The sequence below is a fragment of the Triticum urartu genome, chromosome 3A, assembly GCF_056163025.1.
Source record: "Triticum urartu cultivar PI428250 chromosome 3A, HENAU_Tu73, whole genome shotgun sequence".
Taxonomy (NCBI): Eukaryota; Viridiplantae; Streptophyta; class Magnoliopsida; order Poales; family Poaceae; genus Triticum; species Triticum urartu.
This window is the reverse complement of record NC_141875.1, coordinates 353,581,826-353,603,238: the sequence shown is the minus strand read 5'-3', so window position 1 is coordinate 353,603,238 and position 21,413 is coordinate 353,581,826. Positions and strand designations below refer to the sequence as shown.

General features: G+C 47.3%; 1 pseudogene across 1 annotated transcript; it reads right to left on the bottom strand.

Moving 5' to 3' along the window:
* Window positions 1-1,514: 1,514 nt before the first annotated feature.
* On the bottom strand, window positions 1,515-5,350 carry LOC125544010 (uncharacterized; annotated as a pseudogene). The gene is made up of 5 exons (XR_015618919.1): window positions 4,266-5,350; window positions 2,381-2,429; window positions 2,159-2,308; window positions 1,976-2,072; window positions 1,515-1,875 (listed from the first exon to the last, which is right to left on the bottom strand). The product of XR_015618919.1 is annotated as an uncharacterized LOC125544010 (transcript).
* Between the last annotated feature and the right edge of the window lie 16,063 nt (window positions 5,351-21,413).

The window sequence follows — 21,413 nt, the reverse complement described above, 5'->3', positions numbered from 1 at the left end:
TTGCACCTCCACAAATGGAAGCAAAAAGCCTAGTCTCGCTTTATCAAATAACTCAAATGTTCTGCCCCCGCAGTAACCGTCGCTGATAAACAGGCTGCTAGTGTGTGCGTGAGAGGAGCGGCTCAATAGAGCACCGAGAGTACCCACTAGGCCACTACATAGGTGTACTTTCCCTGCATTGATAGTACAACGATGGTTATAGAGAACAGTAGTACCCTCCAACTGTGGCTCCTTGTCCCTGAGATTCAAGAGTTCAAAATCGGTGCGCTATACTAGAAGTACAGTACATCGCAGTACTAGTTGAGAAAGTAGTACTAGTACTGCTACAGTACGAGTACATACTCCTCCGTCACATAATGTAAGACGTTTTTTGACACTAGTTGGCGTGTACAAAAAATAGCAAAAACATGCCCAAAATTTCTTAATCCATGCCAAAAACTACTAGCTAGTGCCAAAAATTTCTTACTAGTGCTATTATTTACAGTACTAGTTGACCCATTGCGCGAAATGGCGCAGAGACCTGCTAAAGACATGTTCTCAATGAAAATAGTTTCATGCTGTAAGAACCTTCAACTAAAGTCATGCTGGCGACGAAAATAGTTTCCTTTACTAAGGACAGGCCATGTATATACAATCGGTTTAGTTGTGGTCTGCTAAATCCATATGCGCCTTGAAAAAAAACATGGTTTAATTTGCAGAGCCTCACATGTTTCAAGTATGAATAAGAACTACAAACTCTTTTTGTGTGATTCAAACACATTTCCAGAGTATTTAGGCACTTGCTAACCAAACTGAATCATGAATGTGCCATTTTCTGCCAGATGAGCAAAACTGTTATAACTCAAACAGTCGCAGGAAATCAGTATATACATCACATAGCCAGTCAAGTAGGTGAGTGGAACTGAAACATTAGAATTGAAAAATACCATGCATATTTTCCTTGTGTCTCATCTCATGGGCTTCTACTCTTGCTTTCAGTTCAAGTTGTCCATATAAGTAAGCAGCTAGTCAGTCACAACAACAGAATAAAGAGATACTATCCAACTAATATATAAACGCTAAACCATGAAGAGATAGTAGAATTGCTCCTTGCATACACAAAAATAAATAAATAAGTCTAAAAAATATAGCCACAGATTATGCAGCCAGTAGGCCCTTAGATTCACTCAAATTTAACATCATGCCCATGTTAAATGTTGTACTCATTGTTGTATACAGTGGTGGAAATATATGGCAGCACATCCCAGAAAATTCACATCAAACAGGGCATCAACCTGGTCCCCTCAATCAGAAATTACGTTGTTTAAGGTACGATGTATCAAGAAGCCATCGACCAACCAGTCTATATGAGCAGAAAAACCCTTACTTTACATGATTTGCTAGTTCCCAATTAGACAAATCCGAATCACTCATTCATAAGCTCATGAGTTCTCCCCACATAAATCTAGAAAGGAAAGGAACTCAGAAATCATACAGTACATAAATCAAGTATTTTCTGCAGTTTGACAGTCATGTGTGTCATCATGAAATAATAATTCTTCATTTCATTCTTTATCTTGAAGCAGGTCTCAAACTAATAAACTATATGGTTCCTAATTTCATAGCTTAGAACCCACCAAAACAGAATAAAAGAAACCCACGAATAGTAGGCTATAAATTCGGTTATAACAAACCAAAAACAATAAACATGAAAGAAAGAAAGAAAAAATTGGACCACCTGGGGTTTTTGTCATAGAATTATACCAAGGTTGAACATAGATTTCAGTTCAGGGTGAGTCCCATGAGAACCTTTTCATACTCTGTTGGCTTTCTTGTAAATCCATGATCAAGGACCAACAAAGTTGTCTTTGGTTACCATTCTCTTCCACTGCTTGGCTGTAGAAGGAAAAATTATCAGCTAAATTATCCGGCTGGGTGCAGAAGAAATAGTATATATATTTAGTGCTAAAGTTGACTGAAAGTTAACAATCCTAACCATCATCTCGCTCCTTGCCTGTGTAATGTTGATCTGAATACATAGTGTTTCAGATCCCACAACCAAGACATCAAACAGACAAATGTGCAGCAATAATCTGCAGAAAACAAAGCACTTCGCATTACAAAATGAAAACTTTTTCAATAGCTTGGGACAAAAAAATTGACATATAACTGCTCATACATATCGTTGCAGTTTTTCATGTGCTTCATGCATGCCTTGCTGAACTACTGGTAGGTGGTAAGTAACAAGTTACTTGCATGATGAATGACATGAATTCACAAATGCAAATCCATACTTACAGGAAAACTAAACTGCCCTCCTACCTGTTACCTATTTTTTCACAAATTAGTTGCATCAAATCAAAGAATGGTAAAAGACAAAGCAGATCATAAAGGAAGCTACCTGGTTAGCACATTGCAATATCATCTCCTTTGTTTATCAGAGAGAAGCCCTGCATGGAAGGCCATAGATAATCAAGAACCTGTGAAAAACTGATAGTAAATTCGTAATATAGTGTTCCCACACAAACTTCAGACAACACAATTTACTTTTGAAATGAATAGATGAGGATTGAGATGGTTAACTTATACATAAAATAAGTCCATCAATAGTACTCCCTCCGTTCCGAATTACCCGTCGCATAAATGGATGTATCTAGATGTATTTTAGTTATAGATACATCCATTTCTGCGACGAGTAAGCACCATTGAGTAAAATCACAGAAAAAAATCAAAAATACATTACAGAACAACAGGACATCATTACAATAATACCTTTAATCTAAGAGAATAAATTAATAATACTGAAGAAATAATGGAAGGAGAACAGAACTATAAAGCTTTTATTAATCGATGAGTAGCCTGGTTCACTTCTCAAATATAAATATGCAGAAATTGAGGGAGATGGACACCGATCAATTTGACATGCTGCGCTTTCTGCCAAACTAAGAGACACAACCAGCCAATGTATTTTTAGCTCCACTACACCAATCTGATTGTTAGCTAATCAAGCAGAAAGAATAGACAATATAAACCATGCCAACATCAACATGAGCACACAAGCGCACAACCCATGGTATATGCAGACCAGGGCCGTCCAAGGGCCTGTGCGGGCTGTGCGACCGCACAGGGCCCCCAAATTCCAGGGGGCCCCGATTCTAGGCCTATGTCTCCTTAATTTTGGGCCATTCTTACAACTAATACAGGCCCATGGCTCTCCCGAACTGGGCCTTCTCCTCAATTTCCCGTATGACCTTTTCTGAGTCCGGATTGACGCAGCCTGCAGCCGATCGATATCCATCTTCCCGAGACGAACGAAGTGTGGCGCCGCCGCACGGTGGCGGAGGCTAGCGGCGTTGTCTAGTTTGATCGCTTTGTTTCCTCCCCGGAGGTGCAGCCTATATCCCTTCTCGCATGAAGAATGTTCATATGGTACAGCAACAGCAAGTCGTCTGTGCACTGCATCGCAGGAAGGTGCCTTCTCTGATGATCTGACTTACTATAGCTTGTGGTTTTTTAGTCTGTTGGCTAGCCATTCCTCATTGAAATTATGCAGCGTTTCAGTTTTGGGAACAATTGGATTCAATGTACGGCTTTGTTCCTCTCTGCTGCTACTACAACGGTCATGATGAATAGACGTTTGGGTGACCCAATCTGACAGGTTTCTTCAGGGGGTTGCTTAATGTCAAGTTTCATCCAGTTTTTCTTCGCTATAACTCTATCCTGTAAATACTCTTTTCTATTCTTAACATAATGTTTTGCGTATTCTAAAATAAAAATGCACTATTAGAAACAGCCGGTGGCCCATACCAAGGCGAGGGCACCACCGATCTGTCCACCAGGTGTGCTCAAACCGAAACACTATTTAATTTAGATTATTTTGTTCCGTTGAATGATTATATTAGTGAGTATATTGTGTGCATATGCACCAGTTCATCAAGATATGTAGTAGGTTAGTTGACCAAGTTGTCATACGCCATGATTTTCAAGATTGTTGCTACTTTAAAATTCAGGCTCAGTGTTTTTTTGTTATAGTATTTTCGTGAAGCAACCTGTATTCCAGAAATTTAGGGCCCCCATTCGCATTTCGCACCGGGCCCCAGAATTTTTGGAGACGGCCCTGATGCAGACACCTAAACCAGAGACAAAAGTAGGCCTAGCGCTAGAAAACACACACACACCAAAACTATACCAAGCAAAAGAAAGCACATACCATCACTTGTAGAGGCAGCAGCATACACAAAACTCATAAGAAATGCAAAGAAAGAAGCTAAGGAGCAGTGCATTACCAGAAGAAAGAAGAACAGCCAGGACGCCACTTGTACCGGCGCATGGCCGTGGACGCCAAGCGCGCGCAGGGCAGCTCGTCCCACTTCCGGCGCTCATGTAGACCTCGGGGAGCTCGAGCACCTTGCGGAGCGGTACCAGCACCTCGCGGTGGAGCCGGTTGCGGACGCGGTAGGCATACTGATTGTCGGGGATAGCGAGGTACTCGGGGCTCGAGTCGCGCGGGAAGACTCGGCGCGCGATGGCCTCGCAGAGCAGCGTCGCGCAGTCGTACGACAGGCGCAGCGACGGGCACCACTTGGCGGTGAACACGATCCGTGTCGCCCGCGTGCAGGTGCTCCTGGTCCGACTTGAGTAGCCCGGCGAAGATGTCGGCGACGCCGTCGTAGAGGTTGCAGAAGGCCTCGTCAGAGTCGTTGTGCGCGAGCACGGCCTGCGCGTGCTCCGCCTCCTTCTCGCGCCGGGCCTTGGTGGCCTCAGCCGCGGCGGCGGCAAGGCCGCCGACGCAGCGTCGCTTGCCTCTCTTGCACCCGGAGCCGCCGCAGCGACGTCGTCCTAGTCCTTGCGCTCATCGCGGGGGCCGTGGAGGAAACGATAGAGGATCTCGGGGAGGTTCTTGAGGCAGCCGAACCTGGCGAAGCCGGCGAGGTTGGCGGCGAGCGTGCGCGGGTGGATGGCGTGCATCCAGAGAGCGGCGACGTAGAAGCCCTCCCTCTCCCCTTTCCTCTCTCTCTCTCTCTCTCTCTCTCTCTCTCTCTCTCTCTCTCTCTCCCTCTCATCTTCTTCCTTATCTCCCCCTCTCATCCTCTCTCTCTCCCGCAGATCTAATCCAGCGCCGCCGCCGCCGTCACCCTTTGCCTGCAGGTCGCCGCCGCCGCCAGGGAAGCTCGCCTCCATGCCCGCACCTCGGTCCCACGGGATACGAGATGAGGAGGTTTGGGCACGATTGACGCGGGAGGATGCACGAGCGTGGAGGCGGCTAGGGCGATAGAGATGCGGGAAGTGGGCTCGCGAGATATTTTGCCAGTCCATCTCCTCTCTCCAACCGCAGACGGAGGTGAGGCACGCAGGACGCGCACACGATGCATCGGTCAGCCAGGGGTCCACGCGAACATGCCCCAGCCAACCCGGCGCAGTCCGCACAACCAACCAACATGACGAAGTCCGTGCAGTTGACGAGCGGGACCAGCAGCAGGACCGGCCCACCTGTCATCGCAATAGAAGAGATGCTGGTGCATAAACCAGGTACACATGCACCGGCCGAGCCCTGCGTAGCTGCTCCCATAACGCACGACGTGGGCACAGCGGACGAGGCAAGCAGCGTGCGTGCGAGCGGCAGCCCCAGGCACGTTTGACCCGAGAGAAACACTGTGGGACGTGCATCCAGTTCAACCGATGAGCGGGGGCAGCAGCAGTACAGGTCCACCCGTCATCAGTCCAGCGCAGGTGCGGGCGCAAAAACCAGGTATATATGTGTCGGCCGAGCAGCACCCACGACGCGGCCTTCGCGCACACGCGGCGCGGCAGGAGAGGCTGCCCCGCGCACCGAAGAAACCGACACCCAGCCAATCAAATCGAGCGTGAGCCCCACAGGTCATCCCCCGCCCAGGATCTACCGCAGGTCAAAACGCAGAGGTCAATTCCTAGCTAAGATCAAACGGTCAGGAACGAGAAAATGACTGCATTGACCAGGATCGAAGACTATCGAAGGAAGAAATCGGGGGAGCGCCCTGAGAGCGAGTTGCCCAGCCTCATTATTGTTTTAAATAATGCAATCCCATAACATCCCATAATGCTAGTAGTAATAGTAAATAATAGTCTCACCCCTTCGCTAAGGAACGATCTACAGTTGGAAGGGACGAGGCCCTGCGGTTACTACGCTCTTATCTCCTCCTCGCCAGTTCCCCTCCCCCCGAAGAGAAGGCAGTTCGCCGTTGCTCCCATGGATTCGCTAGGCGGTTCTCCTCCTCGTCGGGGCTGGGAGACCTTGGACGACGATCCTCTGGGAGAAATCGCACGCCGCTTCGACATCCTCACCGCCGCAAGACTCGGTGCTTCCTGCACCAACTTTTTCAAGACGATGCTTAAAAAGGCTTGGGAAAAGCCCATGCTTATTGGTCTTCCATGCGTTCTCGAGGAGAAGGTTTTTCTATGGGACAATCCTTCAAATAGTCCACCGCTCCTTGGCCATGGTTGCACGTTCACTCCACTAGAGTTGCCGGCATTGAGAGATAGTCGGATTTTGTCCGATGAGCAAGTCAGTAATGGAGTTTGATCATGTAGTACTTAGTTATTCCATTTCCATCCCATAATTTCTCCGCTGCCCACCGTCTTATATATAGGTCTGGGTTGGTGCCAACGAAGATTGGCTTGCATAGCTCTGGCCGGATACCACCATCATTTTGCACAACATCCACAACAGTGCGGCCGTTCCGATAGACCCCTTCTCCACCATTGGGATCGGCCTTCCGGATTGGCTGGGCTTGAATACATATGATGATGCCTACATGAGATTGAAGAAGATAGCAATTGCGGACCCGCTGACAAAGCGATGCGGCTACAACAATTACTATCTCATCGTGGTGTTCGACCTAAGGATTGCCATCAATGCAAGAGGCAGTAACGGCAGAGGCTGGCGCATGTTGGTGGCGGCAGATTTGTACCCCTACACGTTCGAAGACGTCGTGCGCCATCTAGGCCGCATCTTCGCGGTGACAAGCCTGGGGACTTGATTCATCTGGTTGCCATCCTATAGTATGGGAGATTACAAACGGAATGCACCAACCATTATTTGCATCCCTAACGGTACTCCATTATTTTGTAGGGACCAATCATCCCGCGATCAAAATAAGATCACCGATCCTGGATGTGCATTTGCATCCGCGATTCGGTCTAACCTAGAACCTTGTAGCTGACTTTGTCATATTGGGATCAACTATCTTAGCAATCGCTACCCATGGTACCACTCATGTGCAACATGGTCACACAATCTACCATGATCGGACCGTCACCATCTACCCAGATATTCCATTTTTTAACCCTCTCGCCTTGTCTTTCATTGTTGTACTAGTACTCTACTTACGTACTAGTAAGAGTACTTTTTACCTTGGAGGACGCGTATAGCTAGCTAGGCCCTTGAAAACTTGAACCCACTAGCTGCCACCATTTTTGTTTTTGCATGTCTTACTATCTCATCCATGTAGCCAAGAGTGGCTATATATAATAAGCCGGTTATTTTACTTCCTCTATACCGGAGTAGTGCTATTTATTGCACAGTATTACTGACCGCCATATTTGAGCACAACATTATTATGCATGGACCTTGACTATGTACGTCACCATGTGTCCAGATCTGAGATGCCGCGTGTACCAGATGAACGGCGCCGAGTTTGACCCCCGTGATGCTACATGGGTGCCGAGGAAAACTCTTGGAGAGTACTCGCTTTTCATTGGGGACAGCTACCCCATTGTGAAGCAGATGCCACCTTCCGTGCACGACACGGAAGGCCTGCCATTCATGAAGCATGGTTGTGTCTTCAGTGCGCACCACTGGATGAACGACATGCTGGGACACGCTATCCCTGATTTATGCCGCTTCAGCTTGGATGAGTCTCCATCATGTGGAACCGGACCAGAAAGCTGCGACAATGATTCCCGTTGCCCACCGCTATGGATCGTGCCATCCATGAAGAACACCTGGGATTGGAACCTGGAGGAGGACATGTAGCCCATCTATAATGTGTAAGTGGAGTACAGTAAATTATGCACGGTAGCGCTGTGAATATATGTAGACTAGTCATGCACAAATTTATCACATGAATTGGAGATGAACTTGTGTGGCATACTGACATTTTTCCTTTAGAATTTACTACTAGTAAATGTGTTGTGTGTACGTGCAACTTGTGTGGTTGTTGCACGGGCTCCAACACGCTCTTTGAGAAAAAAGGTGGCACAACTTTGGATATATGTGACGTGGCGGCATCATACAGTAGCATCGTTCGCTATAGTTGTAGTACACTCCTACAAGGACGACAACTCCTATAAAACCTTGCGCTTGGCTCTTTGCCTCTTCGGGAGGTTCAACAGTTCGTACTCGTGTGAACTTTGCACTTGGCTCTTCGCCTCTTCGAAAGGTCCAACAATGATCATACTACAGTACAATATGCTTCTGGCAATCTGACACCAATTGAACTGCTGCACGTCCACCACGAGGGCGAGGGTGATGGAGAGGGAGAGGGAGAGGGCGTTGTAGTCAGAACGCTCTCCTCGTCCCGCGAACCACCGCGTGCGTGGGCGAGGGAGAGGTGTAGTAAGCAAGCTTCTCCTTGTTCGGCGAGTTGACGGGACACATCAAAGCAGTACTAGTACTAGTCCATACTGCGTCCTTTCCGGTTAATATGGCTTAATTTCAAACAAGAAAAATACACTGGCGGTCAACGTATGTAACAATACGCTCTTTACGGTCACTATATATAGTTTTGCGGTGATTATATGATCACTAGCTCATCGTAGAGCACCGTATTGCACCCTACTGACCGGCCACATAGTCGATGTGGCACTTTGTTGACTGGTTAAATTGTCACCTGGTTTCTGGGTCCCACCTTTCAGTTGGCCGAGCAAAGAAATTAGTTAAACAAAACTTTAAGCAGGCGCGACAGGTGTCCAACCCTTGCGCGCGAACCACCTTGGTTGTGTATGTGAGCTCATGCACATGTACTCCCTCGGTCTTCCAATAAAGAGTGTACATCGGCTAAAAAACAAAGAGTGTAGTACATCTACACTTCCAATGCATTTAGCCTTTAATCTAAATCCATATTGATTGACTAATGCACCAACTTGTGCTCTAGGTATAGGCTACATGTCTATCCTTAATTACAGCATGCAACGACCTTCATTTAATCTTCTTCTCTCAATGGACGCATGCACACATAAGTCTGCTACTTTTGGTCGTTAATTCTGCCCTGGTCAATGTGTAAATCTCTAAATGTACAGTATTTCACGGACGTAGGGAGTAGGTTGAGAACTTGAGCGTGAGCATGTGTGTTGCGTCGTGTGCTGTGTGCCGCATGGGTGTGTTAGTGTTGCGTATGTCCATGTGTACGTGTGAGTGTTGCATGTTGCATGCATGCATGGGGCTCACTCCCTCCCATTGACATGTTCATATTTCAAGCTTCATCTGTTCCCTCCATATGGTGATACTCCCTCTGTTCCCAAATACGGAGTAAAACCCTCCCTCTGTTCCCAAACACGGAGTAAAATCCTCCCACTGTTCCCAAATATGGAGTATTTATCTTTATAGAGATTTCAACAAGTGACTATGTACAGAGCAAAATGAGTGAAGTGAGTGTAGAGGCATAGGGATAATGTAGAAAGAAAGTCTTCGTGATCCATTATTCCTCGTCTCGGTCAGAGAGAACTATTCAACTAGTCTTCGCAGTGAAGTGACAATACACGCTGCAACAGATGGGACACTTAATTAATAAGCTGAACCAGCGTGTTGGTGTTACTAAATCAGCCTTACCCAGTACTTCCATCATGTTTGCCAGTAGAGCACGCCTGTGTCCTCCATTAACTGACATATGGGCCCTCTTGTGGTGGACCCACATGTCATCGGTGTAACTATTTACACTCTGAAGGACGGTATATCCTCGTAGTAGTAGTAGTAGTAGAATTGAGATTTAATGCACTCTCTTCCCCGTCTTCCACTCTTCTTCTTCCTCTCTTCTTCTTCCTCTTCTCTTCCCCATCGTCGGCCGCACACCATTTCCCCCCGCTCACTGCTCGCCCGCCTGCGCTATCTTCCTTGGTAGCTTGCGCGTACCATATCCCCCTGCTCACTGCTCGGCCACACGAGGAGAAGCTTCTTCGCTCGCCCGCCCGAATTCACTTCCCCGCTGGCTCGCAGGCACCGAAAACCCCAATGGCAAAACTGACTAACACACAGCCGCGATTGGAATTCTCTCCCCGATGTTCTCTTGGAGCAGATATGTAATCGTATGGACCTACTCAGCACCGTACGTCTGGCCGCATGCTAGGTGTCTTTGTACCGTCTACTCGTCTGCAACCGGCTGGCTCTTTTGAAGACACCCTGCTTGCTAATGCCCGATCCTCGCAGGTGGCCCAGACACCGACTTGACGATCCTACGGAGGTTGACGTGGTGCCCCTCGACATGCTACCACTACCCGTCCACCTGTCCTTCATGTGCGGCCACTACTAGGCGGGCATGAAGGCCAACTGGATCGTCCTCATCCACTAATCCAGTAGTCCGTGGCGTCTCGTGGATATCTACTCCCAGCGGGAGATCACCCTTCCATCATTGGATACCGCTGCCATCGAGCCTTGCGGCCCACCGGACACTCCTGCCTACTACACACGAGACGCGTCAAGCTTTTGGCTCGACCTTTGTTTGCTGAAAGTTGTAATCTGCGAAGTTCCCACACCATCAGAAGACTACATGGATTACAAGCTCATTGCCTTGTTCAACATGGGATTAGTCTATCTAGAATCCGGTCGCCATACATGGTTATGGCTCATCGTCAATCCTGTTGAGGCAACATTTTTGTCTGATGCTATAGTGCATGATGGCATCGTTTACGTGGTCGACGCACATATTGGCTGCCTATACTTGTGGAATCTATCGTCGTGTAATTGTTCTATCTCATCTCATCTTTACCTTATGAATACGACTGTCTGTTCATTTTTACAAAATTAGAATAGATAGTACGTCTATAACCACATCATTACTATATGTTCTTCTCATTTCCTAGATTTTTATGACCACTCATGTTATTGTTAGAGTTGATATGAGAATAATTGGCATTGAATGATTGTTAGAATAGATATTATGAGCATAACATCATGATTGCTATATGTTACTCTCATTTCCAAGATTTTTATAACAATGCATGTTATTGCTTAGAGTTGATATGAGAACAGTAGTAGTAAGTGCTATGGTAGAATATGAGTAGGCTTTGTCATAGCTGTTTTCCTCTCATTGTTACATGATGTTTGAACCATGACATATTGCCAGAATATGAAAGCCATTGGCTTATTTTTTTAACTTGGGGTATGATTATGACCACGGCATTGCAATTCTCTGTCTATGATATGTGTCACTGTTATAATAATCTTAATTCCACACATACTCTGAACATGATTGTTTATTTTTGTCCTTTTGGTCTCCAATTTGAATTGTTGCAGCACACACAAATGCGCCAGCCTTCATGATTCCAGGACCTACAATCATACCAGCCGATGGTTGGTGGTTTATCACTCGTTCAGCTGACGGCGGTCATTTGATGCTCATTCGCACGTACCAAATTAACCAAACCATTACATCAAACCACATGCAGTACAATGCCTGGGGCGTTCGTGACATTGATGGCTATGGCTGCTTCGTGTTCGAGAAAGATCCCAGCTCCGTTGGGCCAGGCATATTCAACTGGAGGCGGGTTTACAACCTCGGCAACCACTCCATGTTCCTCGGGCTCAATTATTCGATCATCCAACCAATCATCGATCATATCACGGTGATGATTACCGTGCTATGCAACTTCCATTCGACAAGGGGGACTGTGTTTACACATCATACCATGGGTTTCATGGATCACCATATCCAGAGATTCGTTGACACAGCTTATTGCCAGATAATCTTCAGTGTGTGAAAGGCATCAAGCTTCCATGCGATGGATGGCTTTTGCAAACCCGACATGCATCGATGTGGTTCATGCCAATAACAAATATGCACAACTTGATTCATAATGATATCTAGACTGAGCCATGTATTCTGCTGCTGTAGCACGACCCTCTTTTGTTGGATATTATGTACTGTTGTTAGTTTGAAGCACTCCTCTGGTTTGAAGGATAGATACCTTTCTAGGATCAAGTGCATCCTAACTCACCTGCGCAGGATGTACTTATAATGATGATGGAGATGGTGTGTAGTATATATATATATATCAATTAGGCTTCAAGTGCGTACTTGTTAGTTAAACCTATGGTTAAAATGTGACACTAAATACGACTAGTAAGTTGTACAGTAGCAGTAGTAATATACGTCGGTCAAATTATTCATCATGTCCACACATTGAATTGACGTGACAACACGCTGCGCGTGAGGTGACACAAGAATCCCGGCGGCGTGTTCGGGTATTCTGGACTTCAGATTTGGAGTACCACTTATCTGTCGAAATCTTTCATCATTCACTTAGAACAGTCGATTGATCGGACATTGAGTACCATATAACTGGAATTAACCGATGCAAGTCGAAGAAGGATTGGCCGGTGCTGTCGGCTGGCATCAAGTTCGATTCCACGGATCAAGAGCTGATCGAGCACCTTGAGGCCAAAGTGAGTGCTGACAGCGCGAGATCTCACCCTCTCATCGATTTATTCATACCAACCATCAACAGCGAGCACGACATATGCTAGACCCATCCTGAGAAACTTCCAGGTAAGACACCGATCGGCCGTCTACTTGCACAAACATATTCCTTTGTTTATAGCTCTATTTTTATTTTTAGACACAGACCTGGTGAAGCAATTACAATTTGACAGTTAATAAAAAGTGAAATAAGTGACTACAACATGCCAAAGATGTTATGAAAATACCAACTACGTATACTAAAACCTGTATTCAACAATACTGCAGGTATCACACTGAGTGGCCTAAGCAAGCATTTCTTCCAGCGCAATTCCAAGTCGTTCAAAAGGGGCACGTGGACACGTCACGAGATACAGTCGGAGTGCGGCATGCACGTGATGTGGCACAACACCGGCAATATCTTGCCGGTGATGGTTAACGGCCAGCAAACGGGCAGCAAAAAGGTTTTGGTGCTGCACACCAACAAGAACTTCGACCAGCAGGGGACCAACTGGGTGATGCACCAATACCACCTCGGGGACTTGGAGCAAGAGAAGGAGTGGGAGCTGGTCCTCTGCAAGATTTTCTACCAGACGAACACTAGGGCCAGGAGTAAAAAGATTATAAGTTAGTTTGGTATTGGTACTTGTACTACCTTGTCGTCCGCAAGTTGGTATTGTTGTTAACGATCTTTTGGTATGAACTTGGCATTTTCTTCCAACCATCATGCCGAGGGTCGACGTGGATATAAAGCTGAATCATTTGTTTCGAAACGAATTTTCAGGCACCTGATTTTTATTTGATGGGTAGCATAAGCATCCGCCGTTCAAATTCCCAGTTCTCCAAATTTTTTGAAACAAGTGCATGCACTTATTATCATGATGAAAAAACAATATCCCTGCTACATCCCAGTTATCAGTCTGTACTTGCAGAATTCTCTCGTTTATTGAGCACGTATATTGTTTTTTCAGGTCGAGCAAGTTTCAACTAGGCTGTAGACTACCCAGGTTTGGTTTTGTTTTTAACAAGCCCAGCCCACGACGATAACGGGGCACAAAGATCCAGCAGGTATCTACTGGCCTTTGGCCCGCCAGAGTTAGTTATATTTTGTCTTACAACATCCGTAGGCAGTTTTTTTACTGAATCAAACACACAGCCCAGTTTTATTTTCCTCTTGAAACGCATGTCCTACATCCGTTTTCTAATCTCTACCTATAGTTTTACTAGTTCATATACATGTATAATTATATTAAAAATACATAAAATTCTCTTTTCATATTTACGTCCTTATTTTTGTTGTTGTTTTCCCTCCCAGCGCTGATTTTTTTACCACTGGTTTTCCCTTAAACCAACTCAATTGTCCCACATCTTATTTGCTTACAAAAACAAAATGATTTTTTGGCAAATCAATAAGTTCTTAAAAAATGTTTATCATTTCGGGATTACAAAAGTTCGGACTCCACCGAAATATGCAAAATAAGGTTGAACTTTTTGACCGTGGTCCTGGGCAGAAAATAGGCTGTAATAAATTACTTAAGAAGTAGCAAATGGGCTGCAAATTATTAAAAAAAATAGAAAATGGGCTCTATGTTGTCTGGCACAGATTTGGAGGCTGACTTGTGGGCCTACTAAGTTCACGCGTACACAAGGTTTCTCAAAAAAGAAACTTAGTCAACAATCGACTCTACCAGCGTCAGACCGTTAGATGTCAATCTAACAGCAATCGTGCTTCTTCGGTTTCTGATCTTCCTGCCCCAGCTGCCCAAACCAGCACCGTCAGAACCACCTGCTCCCGCCTCCCATGGCCGGCTGTGCTGCCGGGAAGGCCTCACGGCCCCATGATATACTCGCATCCCTGGCCTGTCCATCCCTCTAATCACCCACACCTCCTGTTATTTTCCAGCAACGACAGCCGAACCAGTCAACCCTCGTACTCTCCACCGCGTGGGCAGCCACTGTCGTGTCTTCCCCGGCTCCGTGCCGTTCCCTTTGTAGGCCTCGTCGTCGTCCACCACCTTGGTGCTCTCGGCTCGGCGTGGTCAACGAACGACACCCATTGGAAGTCGACTGTACATGGAGAGGCTGACAGCTGGGTCCACAGCCGCACACAAGGAAATGCCTCCTTATTACATGCAAAATAATGATTCCTCCACCTGACATCTGGGACCCGCCGGAAGGGCCTCTGTATTTCGTGAAAAAAACGTTCCCTTCGCTGAGAGGTCGGACCCACCAACTATATCTTCGCACACAAGGAAGTGCCTCCTTATTGCGCACAAAAAATTGAATACCCCCTGCCAGCTGGGACCCACCACAGTGGGAGGCTGATTTTTGGGCCTACTAAGTTGACGGGGACGGAGGGCTTTGTGAACTTAATCAATATCTGAACTATTCTAGCTCTAGTGACTGTACGATGTCCATCCAACAGCCGTAGTGCTTCTTCAACCTCTGGTCTTCTTGCTCCAGCCGCCCAAACCAGTGCCGGTCGTGCTGCGTGCTCCTGCCTCCCGTGGCCGGCTGTGATGCCACGGAGGCCTCACCGCCCCCTACTACTCCCACCGCTGGCCAGGCCATCCCTCTACTCACCCACACCCCCTGTTATTCTGCGGCGACGGCAGCCTCACACCACAGCCGAACCAGTGAACCCTCGTACTCCTCTCCACGTGGGCATCCACTGTCGCGTCTTCCCTGGCTCCGTGTCATCCCCTTCCTAGGCCTCGTCGTCGTCCACCGCCTTGGTGCTCTCGGCGCGGCATGGTCAATGTGGTCAACGACCGACTTCCATCGGAAGAGTACTGTACGTGGAGAGGCTGACAGCTGCGTCCACGGCAGCCGCAAGGAAGTGCCTCCTTATTACACACAAAATAATTATTCCTGCACCTTACATCGGGGACCCACCGGACAGCCCACCGTATTTCATGAAAAAACGTTTCCCCCCTGACTGCTGGGACCCACCAGCTACATCTTCGCACGCAAGGAAGTGCATCTGGGCAAAAAAACGATTCGCCCCTCGGACTGCTGGGACCCACCAGCTATATCTTCGCATGCAAGGAAGTGCCTGACAGTCGGGACCCACCTGGTCGAAGCGTACATAGCGTTGTCATCTTGGTCACGAACGTGTACGTACATAATGGTCGATGTAGAGCGGGCACGTGTTGTAGTAGAGGCGCGCATGTAGCATGTACACATACGTACAGCGGATAGTGTGCAAGAAAGAAAATACGGCCACGTACGTACATATGAGCGGGGTCTCGAACGCCTACTCGCGCATATGCACGGCCAGGGCTCGTGTACATGGCTGGGTCGGAATGGAGAAACGACGTCGTCATCGTGTTCATGGGGAGCCAACCGGCTGGGTCGGAACAGAATGCGTCGTTGTGTTCATCGGGAGGGCTTAGATGGAATAGCCGATGGAAACGAGGCCTGGCGTACCATAGAACGGAGGAAACGGCCTTGGGTTCGACTGGCCACGGTCGAAACGGGATCCTGTTCATCGGGAGGGGTCTAGCGTACCTCAAAACGGAGGAAACGGACCTCCTGCGGTCGAAACGGGGGTCTTGTTCATCGGGAGGGGTGTGGCATACCGCAAAACGGAGGAAACAGACTTGTGTTGGTGCGTACGGTCGAAACGAGGGTCCTGTTCATCGGGAGGGGTGTGGCGTACCGCAAAACGGGACTCCACGGGATACTGTTCATCTCCACCGTCCACCCCCTCCAGCCTCCACGGACTACTACTCATCCACCGTCGATCTCCTCCAGCCACCACCTGCGACTGTTCATCCACGGGCTCCTGTTCATCCAGCCTCTACCACGCGCTACTCCACTGGCTACTGTTCAACCAGCCCTCTCCACGGGCTCCTGTTCAACCACCCCTCCACGGGCTACTGTTCATCCAGCCCTCCACCATCTACTATTCATCCAGCCCTCCATCGGGTGGTCCAGTTCATCTAGCCCTCCACGGGGTCCTGTTCATCTAGGCCCAACCGGCTTGATCGATTGGGGTCCTATTCATCCAGAGGCAACACCACGGGGTCCTGTTCATCCACCCCCATCGAGAATTGTTCATTCAAACCCCCCAGCAACGCTCACTGTTCATCCAGAGCATCGATCGGCTTCAGTTAGTAGCAGTAGCGAAGGAATCGCTCGATCGGGTTTAGTTAACAGCCATCGATCGATTGCTCGGGTTCAGTAACACGTAGCCTGCAGTGCAATCACTCGGGTTCAGTAGGTGAACGCTTCGCTCGGGTTTAGTTAGAGCCCAACGCCTCTCACCCACGCACGTACGTGTATGAGAGAAACGCGCAAACCTCCATGCATCGCTCGGCCCCGACCACCCACCGTAACTGGGAACACCCCGATATTTTCCTTGCCCTCGCTTCTACCACGGTTTTTTCCGTCATGTACGGCCCAAAGAATGTCATGCAGTTGCATCTCTGACCCGCCCAGGAAAAAATGCCCATTTTCTTCCATGATTTTTTGTCATAGAAGTAGGAGCCCACCACATCTATGATGATACCGGGTTTTGTCACAATTATCATCATAGAAGTGTCATAAGTATGACAGAAAAAAAATCGTTCGGCCCAAAATGTCACGGATGTGTCTTTTTTTTGTAGTGGAGGTTACCGGCATGTTTCAAGGAGTTAACCTCGGCAGGAGCCATCCTAAAGGGAAGATTACGTTGCCGGTGACATTTGGGGGAGAACTGAACTTCCGGACAAAGAAGGTTGTGTTTGATGTGGTTGATCTCCCCCTACTGTACAATGGGATTCTTGGACGCCCAGCCCTGGCCAAGTTCATGGCAGCATCCGACTATGCTTATAACACTCTGAAGATGCCTGGGCCACTGGGAGTCATCACTATCCCATCGGATGAGAAGGATGCAATTATCTGCATGGACAAGATGTACCGGGATGCAGTCGCATCAGAGGCTGCGGCAGCAACAACTCCCGCCAAGGAAAGAAAAGGGATTGTTGGACATCCGGCAAGGAGTCTGGGAAGCGTGCCCCCTTTGAGTGCACGGCACCCATTTATGACGTGCCGAAGTGTTCCGACAGCAAGAGATCCAAGGTTGCTACACCCCAAGTGAAGAAGGTCCTGACAGGGCTGGCTGGCGTTGACAGTACTTTCACCATCTGTGCCACCCTTGATGACAAATAGGAAAACGCGCTAGTTGCTTTCCTGTGGGCGAATATCGATGTGTTTGCCTGGCAACCATCTGATATCCCCGGTGTTCCCAAGGAGGTAATCGAGCACCACCTTGTTGTCTGCCCACATGCCCGACCTGTCAAGCAGAAAGTCCGGAAGCAGGCATTGGAAAGGCAGCAGTTCATTGTCGAGGAAATCAAGAAACTGGAGTTAGCTGGTTTGGTCAGAGGAGAACTCCATCCTACATGGTTAGCAAATCCAGTGGTAGTCCAGAAGGAAAATGGGAAATGGAGGCTTTGCATTGATTTCACAGATCTCAACAAGGCTTGCCCAAAGGACCATTTCCCTTGCCACGTATCGACTAGATTGTGGATTCCAATTCAGGGTGTGATTTGCTCTCCTTTCTGGACGCGTATTCCGGATATCACCAGATCTTCATGTCCAAAGAAGATGAAGAGAAGACATCGTTCATCACTCCATGTGGTATGTACTGCTTTGTCCGCATGCCATTCGGACTAAAGAGTGTCGGGTCCACTTTTGCAAGGGCAGTTCAGATTGGTTTTGAGCCACAGTTACACAGAAACATAGAAGCCTATATGGATGATATCGTGGTCAAAACCAGGGATAAGACCACTCTTATCCAGGATTTGGTGGAGACATTTGCTAGTCTACGCAATATCAATTTGAAGCTTAATCCAGAGAAGTGTGTGTTTGGAGTCCCCTCCGGCAAGATGCTTGGTTTCTTCGTGTCCCATCGGGGGATCGAAGCTAACCCCGACAAGATCAAAGCCATCGAGCAAATCCAAGCACCAAGGACAGTTAAGGATGTGAGGCGCTTGATGGGATGCATTGCTGCGCTAAGTAGATTCATTTCCAAGTCTGCTGAGAGTGCCCTGGCATTCTTAAAATTTTGAAGAATGCAGGGCCTATGAAGTGGACCCTGGAAGCAGATGCAGCTATGCAGGAATTGAAGGCGTACTTATCGTCTGTGCCTACCTTGGTTGCACCCAAACCCCAAGAGCAGTTGTTGCTATACTTGGAGGCAACCAACCAAGTGGTCAGTGCGGCCTTGGTAGCACAGCGAGAAGTGGATGAGGCAGAAAGTGGGCAGATAACAGCAGAGTCAGAAAAGGACCAGAACATCAATGAGCACGACAATGCGAGCAACCCCAAAGACGCGGTAAGGAATAAAGTGGTGCAGCGCCCAGTGTAGTTCGTCAACTCCTTTTTACAAGGGGCTAGATCGAGGTACTCTGGCATGCAAAAGTTGATATTTGGTCTCATTATGGCCTCAAGGAAACTGCGCCACTACTTCCAAGCCCATGAGATCACAGTTGTAACTCGTTTTCCGTTGCAAAGGATACTCTAAAACCCTAAGGCTACCGGTAGAATAGTGGAGTGGGCTTTGGAGTTATCCAGCTTTGGTTTGAAGTTTGAGAGCACATCAACTATTCAGAGCAGGGCGCTGGCAGAATTTATTGCAGAATGGACACCAACCCCTGATGAGGAAGTGACAGAGACAGCTATCCCCGGCAAGGAATCGCCCCAAGAATGGATTATGTATTTTGAGGGTGCTTTTTCCCTACAAGGTGCTGGGGCTGGCGTGGTTCTTGTCGCTCCCTCCGGGGAGCACTTGAAGTACTTCGTCCAAATGCACTTTGCCCGGGAAGAAGCCACCAACAATACAACTGAGAATGAAGGGTGATGTCTACTATGCAACTTTATTCTTGTAGATACGTGTTGGGCCTCCAAGCGCAGAGTTTTGTAGGACAGTAGCAATTTTCCATCAAGTGGATGACCTAAGGTTTATCAATCCATGGGAGGTCTAGGATGAAGATGGTCTCTCTCAAACGACCCTGCAATCAAATACAAGAAATCACTTGTGTCCCCAACACACCCAATACAATGGCAATTTGTATAGGTGTACTAGTTCGGTGAAGAGATTGATACAAGTGTAATGTGGATGGTAGAAATATAATTTTATAATCTGAATAAATAAAAACAGCAAGGTAGCAAATAGTAAACGGGCACAAAAATGGTATTGCAATGCTTAAAAACAAGGCCTAGGGTCCGTACTTTCACTAGTGCAATCTCTCGACAGTGCTAATATAATTGGATCATATAACCGTCCCTCAACGTGCAACAAAGAATCACTCCAAAGTTCCTATCTAGCGGAGAACATAAGACGAAATTGTTTGTAGTGTATGAAACCACCTCAATGTTATTCTTTCCGATCAATCTATCCTAGAGTTCATACTAAAATAACACGAAGCTATTCTTTCTGATCGATCTAACCAAGAGTTCGTACTAAAATAACACTAAAGCAAATTAAAATTTACAATATTCAATCCAACACAAAGAGCTTCAAAGAGCGCCCCAAGATTTCTACTGGACAAACAAAGACAAGAATGTGCATCAACCCTTATGCATAGATTACCCCAATGTCACCTTGGGAATCCATGAGTTGAGTACCAAAACATATATCAAGTGAATCAATACGATACCCCATTGTCACCACGAGTATTCAATTGCAAGATATATATCAAGTGTTCTCAAATCCATAAAAGTATTCAATCCGATAACAATGAAATCTCAAAGGGAAAAACTCAATTCATCACAGCAAGATAGAGAGGGGAAAACACCATATGATCCGACTATATTAACAAAGCCTGCGATACATCATGATCGTGACATCTCAAGAACACAAGAGTGAGAGAGAGATTAAACACATAGCTACTGGTACAGACCCTCAGCCCCGAGGTTGGACTACTCCCTCCTCATCGTGGTGGCTACCGGGAAGATGAAGATGGCCACCGGTGATGATTTCCCCCTCCGATAGAGTGCCGGAACAGGGTCTAGATTGGTTTTAGGTGGCTACATAGCCTTGCGGCGGCGGAACTTCTGATCTAGGTTAACCTCGAGGGTTTTTGGAATATTTGTGAATTTATAGGGTAAAGAGGGGGCGCGGGAGGCCACCGAGGTGGGCACAAACCACCTGGGCGCGCCTGGGCCCCCAGGTGCTGCTCTGGCCCATCATGGGTGTTCTGGTCCATAAAATTTCTCCAAAAAGTTTCACGATTTTGGACCCCGTTTGATATGCGATGTAAAAAACAAGCAAAAAACAACAACTCGCACTGGGCACTAGGTCAATAGGTTAGTCCCACAAAATGATATAAAGTTGCTATAAAATGTTTGTAAAACATCTAAGAATGATAAAATAACAGCATGAATACTTCATAAATTATTGATACGTTGGAGACGTATCAAAGGGCTCCTTGCCGGGCTCAAAATTGCAGCAGAATTGGGAATCAAGAAGCTGATCATACGAGGAGATTCATAGCTTGTGGTGAGACAAGTCAACAAGGATTATCAAAGCCCATTGATGGAAGCATATGTCGAGGAAGTGAGGAGATTGGAGGAGCACTTTGATGGGTTGCAAACAGAGCACGTACCCCGTGCGGAAAACAGCATACCTGATCACCTGTCAAAGTGTGCCGCGCAGAAGCTTCCTGTGGAACCAGGAACTTTTGTCTCCGTCTCTCTCAGCCCTCCGTGTCACCAGCCACAATGCTCGGAAAAGGAGAAAGTTGGACTACGGTAAGCCTCTCCCAGTAGAGTCGTTCACTACCGGCAGAGACCCTGCCG